This window comes from Dermacentor variabilis, chromosome 6 (assembly GCF_050947875.1).
Source record: "Dermacentor variabilis isolate Ectoservices chromosome 6, ASM5094787v1, whole genome shotgun sequence".
Lineage (NCBI taxonomy): Eukaryota > Metazoa > Arthropoda > Arachnida > Ixodida > Ixodidae > Dermacentor > Dermacentor variabilis.
In genome coordinates, this window is record NC_134573.1 from 185,740,436 (window position 1) to 185,754,978 (window position 14,543).

Genomic DNA, 14,543 nt, shown 5'->3' on the forward strand with positions numbered 1-14,543 from the left:
CGTGTCTTGCTTTGGAAACGAAGCATCTGAATTTATAGGTTGCTGTCACTTTAAGGACAGCACTAATTTTCTCATGCCATAGTCGCGCAAAGAGACACACTGCAAGCGCAACGAACCTAGGCGCGGAGACGCCGACGGCGTCGACTGTCCGGCCCATCCGACTAGCGTGACGTCACACCGGCGTGCGGAGGCCTTACATTTTTTTCTATGTGGCTTTGGTCTGAACGGCGCTGCGAGGTTTATTCTTCACACCATTCGGATCCAGCGATGCTTCAACCTGTCTCAGACGCTGCTCCTGCGACACCGCCACCACATTGTCATCGCGACGCTTTGCAGGGGTTGACTCCGCGTTCATGATTCCCACAGCACGTTCATCGACCACTGGCTTTGTGCGTGCTACCTGCTGCGTCTGAGAGACGCTGGTCGCGTGCTTGGCCACTCTCGTTGGTTCCTCATCCTGGAACACCGGACCAACGCCGGTCGCGCTCGCTGTAGCGGTCTTTTTGTGCTCACCAATGCTGGTCACCAACATGCCCGACGCTTCCAGCCCGGAGATCCTGTCTTTCTTGTCTGCCCCTTGATTGGTTCCGCTCTTGCCAGCTGTAGCGGGTGCTGCGGCTTGCTCTGCCTTTTCCTCATCCATGACAAGCTCACTTTGGTCTACAACCGTAGGTCTGCCTTGGCGTAGCTGCGAGTACAAGCATCGTGTCCATGGCCAAACGCGTAACATTCGGCGCACTTCGGAACCCTACAATCTCGCCGTATATGACGCGTATGCTTACAACGAAGGCACAGAGAGGCTCGACCTGGCGCCACAATGGGCACTCTACCGCTGCTAAGACGCATGTGGTGGGGTATGTGGTCCAGTGTGATACCCTCCTTCAAAAGCAGTCGCACAAACAGAGAATCGGCACATGCGAAGCCCCCCGCTTTCCATCTATCGTTAGTCACCTCCTTCACTTCACCATATTCACTGAATGCCCTCCGAAGGTTATCAATTGTGACATCCAAAGCCACCCGATGCAACTTCAGACGCATGTTGGTGTCGATGACGATGCAAACCGGTCCTTGACGAGCAAGCGTCCTGCTTCTATAAGCTTCTTTTTAGCTTCAACCGTCCGTAGGTTAACGAGCCAGACGTGAAACACCTGGTAGGCACCTATCGCAGCAACGTCTTTGATGACACCGGCGTCTAGCAGTGCCTTTGGATAGTCTTGAGTGCGATACGGACGACTTGAGATGTCTTAGAGCAGCATGACTGCACACTTCATAGCTTCACCTGATTGAACATTGGGCAGGATAATACTGTAGTCCTTGGGCACGGAAAAAGAAGGGCTACCACGGCCGTTGACGACCACTGTCGCAGCTCGCTCGGAGCCAACCATCCTGCGTCCGCACGCGACAGTGACTGGAAGCATAAATGCTTCGCCACACAGGCAAGCTGGCAGGGTGCCAATATAAGCGGGATTTAAAAGTATGCCGCGCGGTGTTTCGAATGAAGCAGTATTTGACGATTGTTGGCTCTGAGTGTCGGCGGCATGTTGTCGTCACAGAAAAAAAGAACAGTGATCTGCTATTACCCAAACTAAATCTGTATTTCAAGGCTGTTCAGTGCCACCATGCGGCTGCTGCTGCCCCCCTCCCCCCGCGCTCTAATTACACCGCTGTCCAATAGATGGCGCGCGCGCTCATGCAAGCTTCTTTCCTCATTTCTGTCTTTAGCGTCTAGCGTGCTGCATTCATTTCTGCAATGGATAGTGTGCCCGGTTCGTCCTTGGCGTCGCGTGCTGGGCCGTCGTCTGAAGCTTGTGCTGGCCCCGTCTATAACACCGCCCTCCGCGTCCCAGGGAGACAGCGGAAGACAGGCGCGCAGAAAGCGCAAACCAATGCTGATCGCAGAGAACTCCAGCGTTGTAGGCGACGCGCAGACGCCAAACTGCGTGCGCGGGAAGCTGTGGCCATAGAGTTTCTCACTATACTATTGTGAGAAAATCTATGGCTGTGGCGAAACGCAAGAAGCGAAGCCTCGAATCGCAAACCACAGATTTGGATCGCGACCGACAGGAGCTCAGGAGCTTGTCGCGCATCTGGCGCGACAAGGGGAGGCTAAGCGACAGAGGCGTCAAGGAGACCCTGCACTGCGAGAGCAAGGGGCGGAGGTCAAGCGGCTTAGGCGTCAACAGTCACTGTGTAAGAATAAAAACAACTGGAGGGAAAGCTATCGCGTCATACCCTTAAAGGCGCAGCTTAAGTGCCCCCTATCTTTTTATTATTATTATTATTATTATTATTGTTGTTGTTGTTGTTGTTGTTGTTGTTGTTGTTGTTGTTGTTGTTGTTGTTGTTGTTGTTATTGTTATTATTGTTATTGTTATTATTGTTATTGTTATTGTTATTATTGTTGTTATTGTTATTATTGTTATTATTATTGTTATTATTATTATTATTATTATTATTATTATTATTATTATTATTATTATTATTATTATTATTATTATTATTATTATTATTATTATTATTATTATTATTATTATTATTATTATTATTGCTATTATTATTATTGCTATTATTATTATTGCTATTGTTGTTGTTGTTGTTGTTGTTGTTGTTGTTGTTGTTGTTGTTGTTGTTGTTGTTGTTGTTGTTGTTGTTGTTGTTATTGTTGTTGTTATTGTTGTTGTTATTGTTGTTGTTATTATTATTGTTGTTGTTATTATTATTGTTGTTGTTGTTGTTGTTGTTGTTGTTGTTGTTGTTGTTGTTGTTGTTGTTGTTGTTGTTGTTGTTGTTGTTGTTGTTGTTGTTGTTGTTGTTGTTGTTGTTGTTGTTGTTGTTGTTGTTGTTGTTGTTGTTGTTGTTGTTTATTGTTAGTGTTATTGTTAGTATTGTTATTAGTGTTTATTGTTAGTGTTGTTGTTAGTGTTTATTGTTATTGTTAGTGTTTATTGTTTATTGTTATAACCACAGAGCATCCCTATATATTAAATGAGCTTACCTCTCTCTAGAGCAAACGCTATGCGTCCTTCAGATGTTTGATTCTCGGCTGACCTTACATCTAGCGAATGTCAATACATTGTGCAGGAGCCTGGGCATACTCTCCAGAATGAAAAAGGACTTTTCCAATTGTAGGCTTGTTCTCCTTTCGGTCAATTCCATCAACCTTGGTTAAATTTGCCTCTCTTGTTTGTAATAGCCATAGCTTGACTACCTCAAGAAAAATTGAATGCGTTCGGAGGCACTTTGTTCGCTTGCTGTATTGTCGATGTTTAGAACGTTGAATTTACTACGACTATGTCCGTGTGTTGCATGTATCCAATTTAATGCTCCTTAATCTATGTCGTACCTGATTACGTCTTTCTTTATTATTTGTGTTGACATTCGGTCCCCACCTTACTGCAGCGCTAGATTTTGCATTGACTCGGCCAGCCTTCCGCAACCCTAGACTCTTATGTCCCATGGGGCTAACATAAGCCATTTAGTCCGTATTACTCTGCAGCAAAATTTATGGCGTTTCGAAGTTGACATCCTCGATTAACCAGTCTGCCCTCAGAATGACTTTACAACTTTGCTTGACTTTCATCATTTTTGTTGTTCTTGTTTTCTGGTTCAGTGCTTTTTGTGTACTATTTCTTGTCCAGACTTTCCAAGTGCGTAATCAGCAAGGCCTCCGGCTGCTCATGCGGCGCGGTACGTAAACAAATAAATTAGAATGAAAACGGAAATTGCATCAAGACCGGCGCCAAAATCAAATAGCAAGGACCGGCAGCGACAAGAAGCCAGCTGTGCCAGAACCGTCACAAAACTCGAGGTTGCCCACTTTTCTTGAAAACCCTAATAGTAAGGACGCTATTAACGCCGCCGCCAATCTCGCTGCTCCCACTGTGGCCACGCCGGCGGCGGGCGATCGTCGAACACCTGTCGGTCAGGAGAAAGCGTTTGCTTTTGGGCCTCGGGTGTCGACATCCTCTTTATCAACCCTGTCTGGATGTAAGGTAAACGCGACCGAGCGTGTCGACAAACATACTCGCGTCGCAGCCCGCTGCATCAGAAGAGCCTGTCGCTGGCTAAGTATACACGGCCGAGAATGTCGGTCGCCGGCTCAATCGCGGCGCAGTGTTTGACACGAAAACACAGTGAGCACTGGCGGAGGTGGCTCGCGGGGTGGAGCTTAGGCGGTGATCCACACTGCCGTATGGCTGATATTCTGGAGATATTGAACTGCACCTTCCAGTCATTACTTCCGTGCCACCATGAGCTGATTTGGTCTCGACGCACCGAAGTCAGTTTTCTGTACAGTAAACAACTGCTACTATTAAAGCACGAACTTGTGAGCTTGCATGATAATAATGCCGAGATAAACGATGCTACGGCGTACTCGAGGTCAAAGTAAAATTATTGTGTTTCTTGTGAAAGTACTCGGCTGAAGAGACAGAGGGACGTCCGGCGCGATATTTCTGCTTAGAAAGCACGAAATGATCGTTCGCCTTGGGCAGATTTTTTTTTCTCCTTCAGTTTCACAAATAGATATGAGCAGAGGCTATATTATATCAGAGTTTGCCTGCTACAATCAACCATGGCATGCAAAATTTACCAGGCGTTCTATTGGAACCTTCTCTCAGGATACGCCTATAAAATGCCTGAACTCTAAGTTAAAGGTTATTACAATACAGGTTCCTCAGAACGAAGACATGCTGGGCATTTATCGCTGTCAATACAGTCATCACTTTAAAATAATTTAAAAGCAATCTATATCTTGGAAGCCTACTGCGAGGACAAATTGCAGAATTCATCAATGTATGCGTTCAGACACTGAAGCTGTCGGTGTGTTCCGAATGTGAGTGTTAATCGAAGTAAGGTTGCCTAAAGCAGCGTCTTGGTTAAAACGATTCGTTGGAGTTGTCTGGCTGTTCGTGTAGGCAGCCTTCAAAACGACCTTGTGGTAAAAAAAAAGTTGCATAGAATAAAAATAAAGAGTGCATTGAAAATCTCTCGATGTGTTCATCGTATGTGCTTTCTATTCAACAACTTTCTGTTTCACCTCTACGTGCAGCCACTACGGTAGTTCGTACCCAAGCTCTATTGTGAGTGTCCTTCAGTGCATCATGCTGGAAACATATTCTCAAAGAACAGAGTCTACGAGAGCTTCATAACGAAAAAACCTTGCTGAACTTTCTTGTGTAGCAAAGTTGCCTGCAAGTTTGACGTAGAAAATAAATATCAACGTCTTCCAGAATATATCAACATTTCCAACTGACACAATAGGTTTACTTGAATCCTTGTTTAACAAGGAGCTTTTCTGTACGCCACATCAAGCCTAACCACTACGAATGCATGAACTTGGAGTATACCTCTACTGGACTTGACCGTGTCTCTCCTGCTGCAAAATTCAGTCGTCTGCTGAAAGCCACGCATCCAAAACAAGAGAGAGGCTCACAGAAAGATGAAGACTATAAGTGATTAACAGTCGTAGGCCGAGGAATGTCGCCAACGTTTCGACAGGGGTGCTTGTTGAAACGTTGGCTTCAACGACGTTCCTCGCTCTTCTACAATGAGCCGCACTGAAGGCATGTTAAGTAAGGGACCCGGATAAATAGATCGCAGTGCGCAAGAAGGATCGCTATTTTTTGTGTGATCTTTATTTTGACTTTCCTTGTCAAACCTACCGGTAATCTTTGCTGTGTTAGCAGGTATACCAAGTCCTCGGGTTCGATGTTTATCGCCAGCCCTCTTCCACTTGCTTGAAATATCTCGCCATCTGAATGTTGCACAGGATGACTAGGGACAATAGCTGCACTGGTGAGTTTCACAAATGGTGATCGCCTCGATTTTGTCTCCGCGAGCCTCACCTAATAGGACTCCGGAGAACGCAGTAGGAAAGAGGCTTTATCATTGCAAATAAAGTTTAAGTTACCGAGTGAACGATTTACAGGAACACGGTTTGCTCGTGTAACATACATTAAAACTGGCGCGCATCACGCAGGTATATGACAAGGACTTCAGCCGCGCTTCCGTGTAATAAAGTCGTGTTTATTTTCCAAAAGGAAAATGGAAATTCAGTTCTGTGAAAAATCGTCAGGTGGAGGAAAGTACATGAAAGGGAAAAATTGGCATCCGCCCGAATTTCGGTGGGTTCCAATTTTTACCTTCCAAAAGAAAAAGAAATGTTCATAGTTGGAGAAGTGCGTAAAGTAAAAGTGGCGTGATACATGCACGACGCAATATTACTCTAGAAAAGTTAGCCTACCGTTGTGATTTAGTGCCTTTTTTTTCTGCCTGCCTTCGACTTTCTTGTTACTTTAATTCGGCGCCTGTATGTAAACCTAGCCTGAGCCTAGCTTCAACTAGGACTTCCCGGACCATACTTGTCAAACGACTCAGAGAATTGCCACTAGTGGCAGCTTCTCATAAACCACGTTTACCTTACCTTACGCATATTGCGGAAATTGTGTTTCACGTGTCAGAACGCCACGAACGACGACGTGATCTTTTTTTTAAAGCAATGTTACTTCCCTGTGAAGAAAAGCTCGTTTTCGAGGCCTGATATATTTACTTCCAAACTTCTCCGCTTTTCAAACAGGAAACGCTGCAATATATAAAAATATTAGAAACACAGAAGGTTCGCCTACTAGGTTGGGAGTTATCGTGAAATAAGGTAAGGCGTGCAGACACAGATGCAAGAGAACCAGACAACACGACACAAACGCCGACTATCAATCTTCGCGGCGTTTGTGTTATCTGGTTCTCTTCTCTTGTATCGTATTTCACGATATGAAAAATATCCGCTCTAGTATATTCATGAGGTGCGCTCTGGATATATCGCAATATCTGTGTTACCAGGAGCTACCTGGAGCGATGGGTGGGGAGAGCATGCATGCATGCATGCATACATACATACATACATACATACATACATACATACATACATACATACATACATACATACATACATACATACATACATACATACATACATACATACATACATACATACATACATACATACATACATACATACATACATACATACATACATACATACATACATACATACATACATACATACATACATACATTTTCATTTTTCATTTTTCAGTTTTAGGTTTCATTTTCTAAGTCTCATCTCGATTCCGTATCTTTTCGTGATTTTGCTTCTGGGGAGAGTAAGGGCACGAAGTTCGTTTCCTTTTATCATTTAAACGCGCAGAGTTTACGGAACAAAGAGGACCAATTAAACACATTCTTAATGTCCTTAGGCTTTGAGTTACATACATACATTACATACATACATATTTTGGCATTTACGGAAACTTGGTACAATACCGCTCAAGATGTAATCCACATCAATGGTTACAAACCTGAATGCTTGAGCAGGTCTAGTAAGAAAGGGGGTGGGATTGCATTATACATAAAACACGCTGTCCATTATGAAGTAATGGCTGCACACTGTGCTATGTCGTCCAACTACGAACTTCTTTTTGTCAGATGTAGAACTTTCGTAATTGGCGTTGTTTATAGGCCTCCCGCTGTGTCTTTGGTTGAATTTTTTCGTCGATTTGAAATATTGCTTGATTCTCTGTCGTCACTGAATATGCCTGTGGTAATTTTGGGCGACTTTAACATTTATTTGTTGCAACCTGGTAACACATCAGTTAATGAATTTGTCGACCTGTTATCAATGTATGGCTTTTCAAACCATATTGCTCTGCCTAGTCGCGTCTCTGCATCCAGTGAATCCTTGATTGATTTGTTTCTGACTAATCATGATGAAAGTGACGTGAAAGCGGGAGTGCTTTAAGTGCAATCAGTGATCATTTACCTTTGTTCTGCTTCATTCCTAAGCGCGCCTTTCCACAGGTTACCACAGAACACTGGACAAAAACTACGCGGGTGATAGCTTAGCGCGAAATAGATAATTTCCGCCAAAATGTCGCATCTGTGAACTGGAATGAAATTTTAGATAAAAATAAATCTGATTCAAACCTTTTATACAACAGTTTTCTCGAGAAAATTATTGAAATTTACAAACATTCTTTTCTTTTGGTAAGTGTTAGAAAGTTTAAGAAAGCGAGAGAACCCTGAATTACCTACGACTTAGTCAAGAGAATTAAAGCACAAGATAGGCTGTTCGGCAACTTCCTGAAATATAAGGACACAGAAATTTTTGAGCAATATAAAAAAGTTAGGAACAGGTTAAATGCCGACATAACAAAGTCACGTGTTGATTGCTACGCTAACAAATTTACGGACATTCTTTATGACCCTAAAAAAATTTGGCGAACTCTAAAGGACCTATTGCGGTACACAAAAAACAGCATTCCCCAGGAAATTACGTTCGGCGATAAAGTGCTAAGCGGTAAACCCCTCGCTGAAGTATTCAATCAGCAGTTCTTGTGCTTTGGCTCCTTTGACTCGGAAGTTAGCAACAACTTTAAGGACTATATTAACACCAGTTTTCAGAATACTATGTATCTTTGACCTGTTACACCTACAGGAATAGCACACAGTATTAGCAAATTAAATAACGGCTCTTCTTGTGGTTATGACGGTATTAAAGTAGCACCAATTAAAGCAGTCGCGGATTTATTATGCAATGTTCTTTTTGACATAACAAACATTGTTTTCTACAGGCACATTTCCGGATAACACGAAAATTGCTAGGATCATCGTCTTGCATAAAGGTGGCGCAGCTGATGGCATCACTAATTACCGGCCGATATCCACACTTCCAGTTTTTTCTAAAATAATTGAAAAAGTCTTAAATTCTAGAATAACTGGACACATGTAAAAGCATAACCTTATATCCCTGAATCAGTATGGCTTTCAAAGGGGTAAATCCACTGAATCTGTGCTACTTGAAATACGGGATAAAATTGTTGCCAATATATAAAACCAACAATACACAAGAGGCTCATTTTTAGACTTTAATAAAGCATTTGATTCAATTAAACATGACATACTTTTTTCTATATTACCCTTTTATGGGATCAGAGGCATTGCTTTAGACTTACTGCATAGCTATCTATCACACCGCTCCCAATTTGTGGAAATCAACAGCATAAAATCAGATTTAGCAGACATTAGGTACGCCGTCCCGCAGGGTTCTATTTTAGGTCCTACGAGTTTCCTGCTTTATATTAATGATATCGTGCAATACCAGAAACACCCGATATTGTATTATATGCCGACGATGCAATCGCTTTTTTTCTCGTCTGATAACATATCTATTCTAATTCCTCTTATTAACAGCTGCTTAAATTCCCTTTCAGTGTGGTTATCGGCTAATCAGTTGAGCCTAAATGGTAAAAAAACAAAGTATATTGTTTTTACTCCTATTAACAAGTTAGTTAAGTTCGCATCTTCTTTAATATTTCAATCGCAACCACTTGAAAGGGTTTCCCAGTACAAGTTCTTGGGTGTACTCTTCCATGAAAATCTACGGTGGACACAACACATAAGTTATATTAAACGTAGCATGGCACAATTAATCGGTATGCTGAATAAGCATCGCACGCTGTTACCTTTAAAACTTAAACGTCAATTATACTTTTCTACTATTCATTCTAGATTACATTATTATCTACTTACCTGAGGCGTCACTTCTAAAGCTAACTTGAAAACTCTATTCCGATTGAAGAAAAAGTGTGTTCTTATTATTCATAACCTATCGATGTACGAACATCCCTCTGAGTACTTTCACCAGGACAGTATTTTGAGTGTCACTAGTCTATATAAACAAAAGTTATCCGAAAAATCATATTTAGAATTCATAAGTAATCGTAAGAACATTTTTTCTATATGTACTAATACCACAACTAATTGCACCTTAATAGCTAGGAACGTTATTAAGGTAAAACCCAGAACAAACTACGGCAATCAGCTTTTACAGTGGCAGATTCCTAATTTACTTAATGATGAGCATGCTTTATTGGATATCATGCAAGATTCCTCTATGATTTTAATATTCAAAAAGAAATCGAAACTGTATTTTTCGGACAATTGACCCCCGTTTTCTCTAATTGATTTTCTGTTTTCCGACTTATATGCAATTTCATACGTTGCAACACTTTTTGTCCCCATTTGGCTTTGGGCCTTTCTATATCTTTCTGTACCTACTTTATTTCTTCATTTCCATTATTTATGCTTACTATGCTGCATTGATTTATTGTATGTATAATTGTGTCATTCGTATCTATACATGTATATATAAGTATGTATGTATGTGTGTATTATGTGTATATATGTATACATATTTTTTCGCACTGTTGTCTGTTGTGCTCGTGGCGCCAGGGGCCTAGTCAGGCGTGTATAGTCTCGCCTTTTGCTCCGGCGCCATGACAGTCTTGTATTGTCGAAATCGTAATAAACTTCATACATACATACATACATACATACATACATACATACATACATACATACATACATACATACATACATACATACATACATACATACATACATACATACATACATACATACATACATACATACATACATACATACATACATACATACATATACATAATGGCCATATAAACCCAACAGATAATGAAGCCAAGCATCGGGCAAATTAATGAGATAATTAAGGCAAATTAATTAATGATAGTGAGAGCATCGGGCAAATTAACTGTAGTTGAAATTGAAATGTAGAAGCTAATAAAGGGAGGGGGAGAAGGGACTGAAAGTGGATGCAAAGATGACGTGTCATGAGTGGGAACCGAACTCACAACCTCCGCATTACGCGTGCATTGCATTAACGGTCGTGCTAAGGCAACGGCTACCAATCCGTCCCCTAACTGTGCTATATGTTTACTAGATCTAGCCCTAGGGGAGTTAGCCAGCGCGGTGGGCGGATGTGGGTAGTGGGCGGAAGCCATTGTGGGCGGATGTGGAGCATCCTTTTTTTCCCGATGGCGTCACGTGACACGTGAACACGTGAGCCCACACGTGGCTAATATACCCTCGAATGCTTCCTAATGACATCAAAGCTGCAAGATTCGAGACCCTAGCTCACCTCACAAGCCATGTGTGATCAAGGGTCTCAAAAGAAACCAAGCCACCTTACTGCTCCGCATTCGCACGGGCTCTGCTCGTACCCCTGCGTGGATGTATAAGACTGGCCTGGCGTTATCACCATTATGTTCAACGTGTGGTGTGTGCTGTGACATAGAACATTACCTAATGTGCTGTAGTCTGTATAACGCGGAAAGGAGGGTGTTATTCGGGTCCCTCAAGAACACAGGACTTCCTCAGAGTTCTCTTCAGGACATTGTTTTCCCGCGCGGGAACCGGTTGTGTAGGAAGGAGGTCTCTCGCCTTCTGTTAAATTACCTACAGGACACGGATTTGGCTTCCACATGGTGAATTGAGGAGTGACCATTTGTGATTGTGAGGTCTGTGTCTGATTATGTGATTTATTTATTTTAAGTGTCGCTATGGTGGAGCAATTGCCGGCAGCAACTGCAAGGCTAATCACACTACAACAACTCAACTCAAGTCAACCCTCGCTATGAATGAACGAGAGGAGAAGAAAGAAAATCGACGAGCTCGATATTTGGTAATCGTAAAAGTGGACGAAAAGATCACTTGCCGACGGTGGGAGCCGAACCTATGGCATAACAGCCGCATTACATGTATATATATATATATATATATATATATATATATATATATATATATATATATATATATATATATATATATATATATATATATATATATATATATACTTGAAAGAAGTTCAGGCGCACGTAATCAAGCACAAACAAACATTTAGTTTCGGCTGCAGTCCGGCATTAATCAAGAGTGCGATTGGAGGCACCAGAGCTAAATTTATGCATTCTATCTGATAGAAGTGGGGAAAAGAGAGAGAGGAAGCGTAGGTGGCCTATGAGTACAAACATGCGTCCATTCAGTGGCGTCCACAAAGGAGGGTCGGGAGAAATGTGAAGACGCAGCCACTGGAGTGCAGGGGAGAGGGGTCACATGTTAGAATACTGTATGCCAGGGGTTGCAACGGACAGAAAAGCTTCTTTCTTGTTCCTTCATTTGAAGTTACTGCAACTTTTGTGATACAACGAAGACAGAAAATACACCCCCAGCTGGTTGTACGACAGCCGTACTGTGACCTCCACTTTGCTCCGAGTTCCGCGAACTGCATTCATTGCAATCTTTGCACATTCTTTTGTGTTTGTGGGTAAACTGTTGCCTTATACGAAGTTTATGTGTGTATGAAGAAATAAAACAAAAGAATAATGAAAAATTATATGACATTGTGAAGTAATAAACATCAACATAGCAAAAGGCCGAGAAGAAGTTTATAAATGATGAGGAAATATACATATGCTTCTTAAACATTATGCATATTATATGCTATATATAACCGTTAGGAAATGCATAAAAGGGACAGTTCTCGTTCTTCTATATATGTTGTGAAATGAAGTGTTCACTGAACCCGAAGAAATAATTATAAAATAAATATTCACGCCTTCAACAACAACAAAAATACTATTACAAAAGTATCACTGGGCCGCCGGCCGTAACGTTCGTAAACAAATTGTATTCTTGTAGTTGTTGGTTGAAGGTTTGGATATGTCTTTCATGAATATATATATATATATATATATATATATATATATATATATATATATATATATATATAGAGAGAGAGAGAGAGAGTGAGATAGATAGATAGATAGATAGATAGATAGATAGATAGATAGATAGATAGATAGATAGATAGATAGATAGATAGATAGATAGATAGATAGATAGATAGATAGATAGATAGATAGACCTAAATACATATTTACATATTATACATAGAATGTACTGAGACATCTATACATACCCAATTATATACACTAAAGATAGACACATGCACAACCATATACATATATAAATACACAATAGAAATACATAAAATTCTGAATGTAACACACCACAAAATTTGCTCAATTTCAAATAACTTTCAATATATAGCCATTTGATTGAACTGTTTGATATATGCTATGAAAGTCGTACAACGAACGTTTGCAGCTACAGATTAAGCAAGAGGACAATTAGCTATCGTTAATATAGGAGAAGTCTTTTTAGCGTTTTGTATATTATGAATAGGATGTACAACTGTAAGTTGTTTCAACCATCCCCGGGTGCAAATATAGATAGATAGTGTGCTGTCTAGAAACTTTTTTTAACGGAAGCTATAACCTTGATTTTGTTTCAGTAGTAACGTACACACTTCAGTATCTGTAATGGTAGCACTCTTTTTTTCTTTTGTGTGTGAGTATGTGCGTCTGTTCTTCCAGCGTTCTTGGCAGGTGATGTAATTGTACTGCAAGTGGTCTTAAAATCCAAAAGAAGGGTCCCAAACGCTGTTACATGGACGCCAAGAACCAAGACACACTGGTGAAAGCACCAATAACCGTGAACATTCCGTAGATGCTGTCGTAGGCAAATATAGGAAAATATCGATTGCAAAATCGCGAACCCTATTTGGTTTATATTCGGAATCAATAATTTTCGCGCACTTATCAAGCGATGTGTCCTATGCAGTGTCGAGGATGATCGGGTTTCTGTTGTCTCCAAAGGCTGTCCATTCTCCGGTCAGGCAGCCATCCCAGTTTTAATCAGCTGACGTAGTACTTATTTCGCTTGTTTTCGACTATGGTTCCGAAACACACATTCATTATTTTCATTGACTTGTAGATTTATCTTGTTCTCCCCGTGCTGTCGCCAGCATTCGTATAAACAGTGAACTTGCGACGAAGCCATTACGCATAGCGCTTACCAAGGAAACATATTTAAGCTAATGAAAGGTGAACACGGATAAAATGAAAAATAAGTGCACACGACTGCGCGCTGTTATGTATGAAATAGTATGAAATACTGTTCTGCACACAAATACCAAACGACCACGGCAGCTATACAATGATCATCTGCACAGCAACAGCTGCGAGTTGGGAAAGTCGGAACGAATTCACATTGAGGCATGGACGTTAGGAACGAGTGCAGTAGCTAAAGCAAAAGACAAAGACGCAACGATTGTGTAGTGTGGCATTTTTAACCCACACTTGACGTGAACCCTTTAAACTGAGAAGCGAGGAACCAGCCTAATGAGGCAAGCTCACCCGTGTCGATGTCCCTGGGTATTCCCGGAGTCATCGGGCCTTCCCTGATCGCCTGGGGCGCCGCATCGACGAGTGCCACGCCGAGGCCATCAGGTAGAAATGAGCGCGTCCGTGCCGCCGGCCTCCGAGGCGTGAGGGCCGCGGACTTGAGCTGCAAAGCGGCGGCCGCCGCACCGCGCCCGCGACAGGCCGCTCTGCGGGCACCACTCTCGTTCGCTTCTCCCCGCCAGCCTCCTTTCCCAGAGACTCCTCCTCCGCTGCTCGCGCTGCGTCGCACGCGGAAGCAACGTGGAAATGTATGGAAGCGCCGGGAGGCGCGCGTCCCGTAATACGAAAGAAGCGCGGTCCAATAGTCGGACGTCCTTGGCTTTGCAACAGGTCAGGCCTGTCCCCTGCGCGTTCGCCACGCCCATGAGT

General features: G+C 42.1%; 1 protein-coding gene across 1 annotated transcript in view; it reads right to left on the minus strand.

Moving 5' to 3' along the window:
• Positions 1-14,314, minus strand: part of LOC142585940 (adenosine receptor A2a-like) — a 40,305-nt gene extending 25,991 nt beyond the window's left edge. The window contains exon 1 of the mRNA XM_075697063.1: positions 14,127-14,314. The gene's annotated coding sequence lies outside the window, so the exon portion shown is untranslated. The remainder of the gene's footprint in view (positions 1-14,126) is intronic.
• Positions 14,315-14,543: the final 229 nt, after the last annotated feature.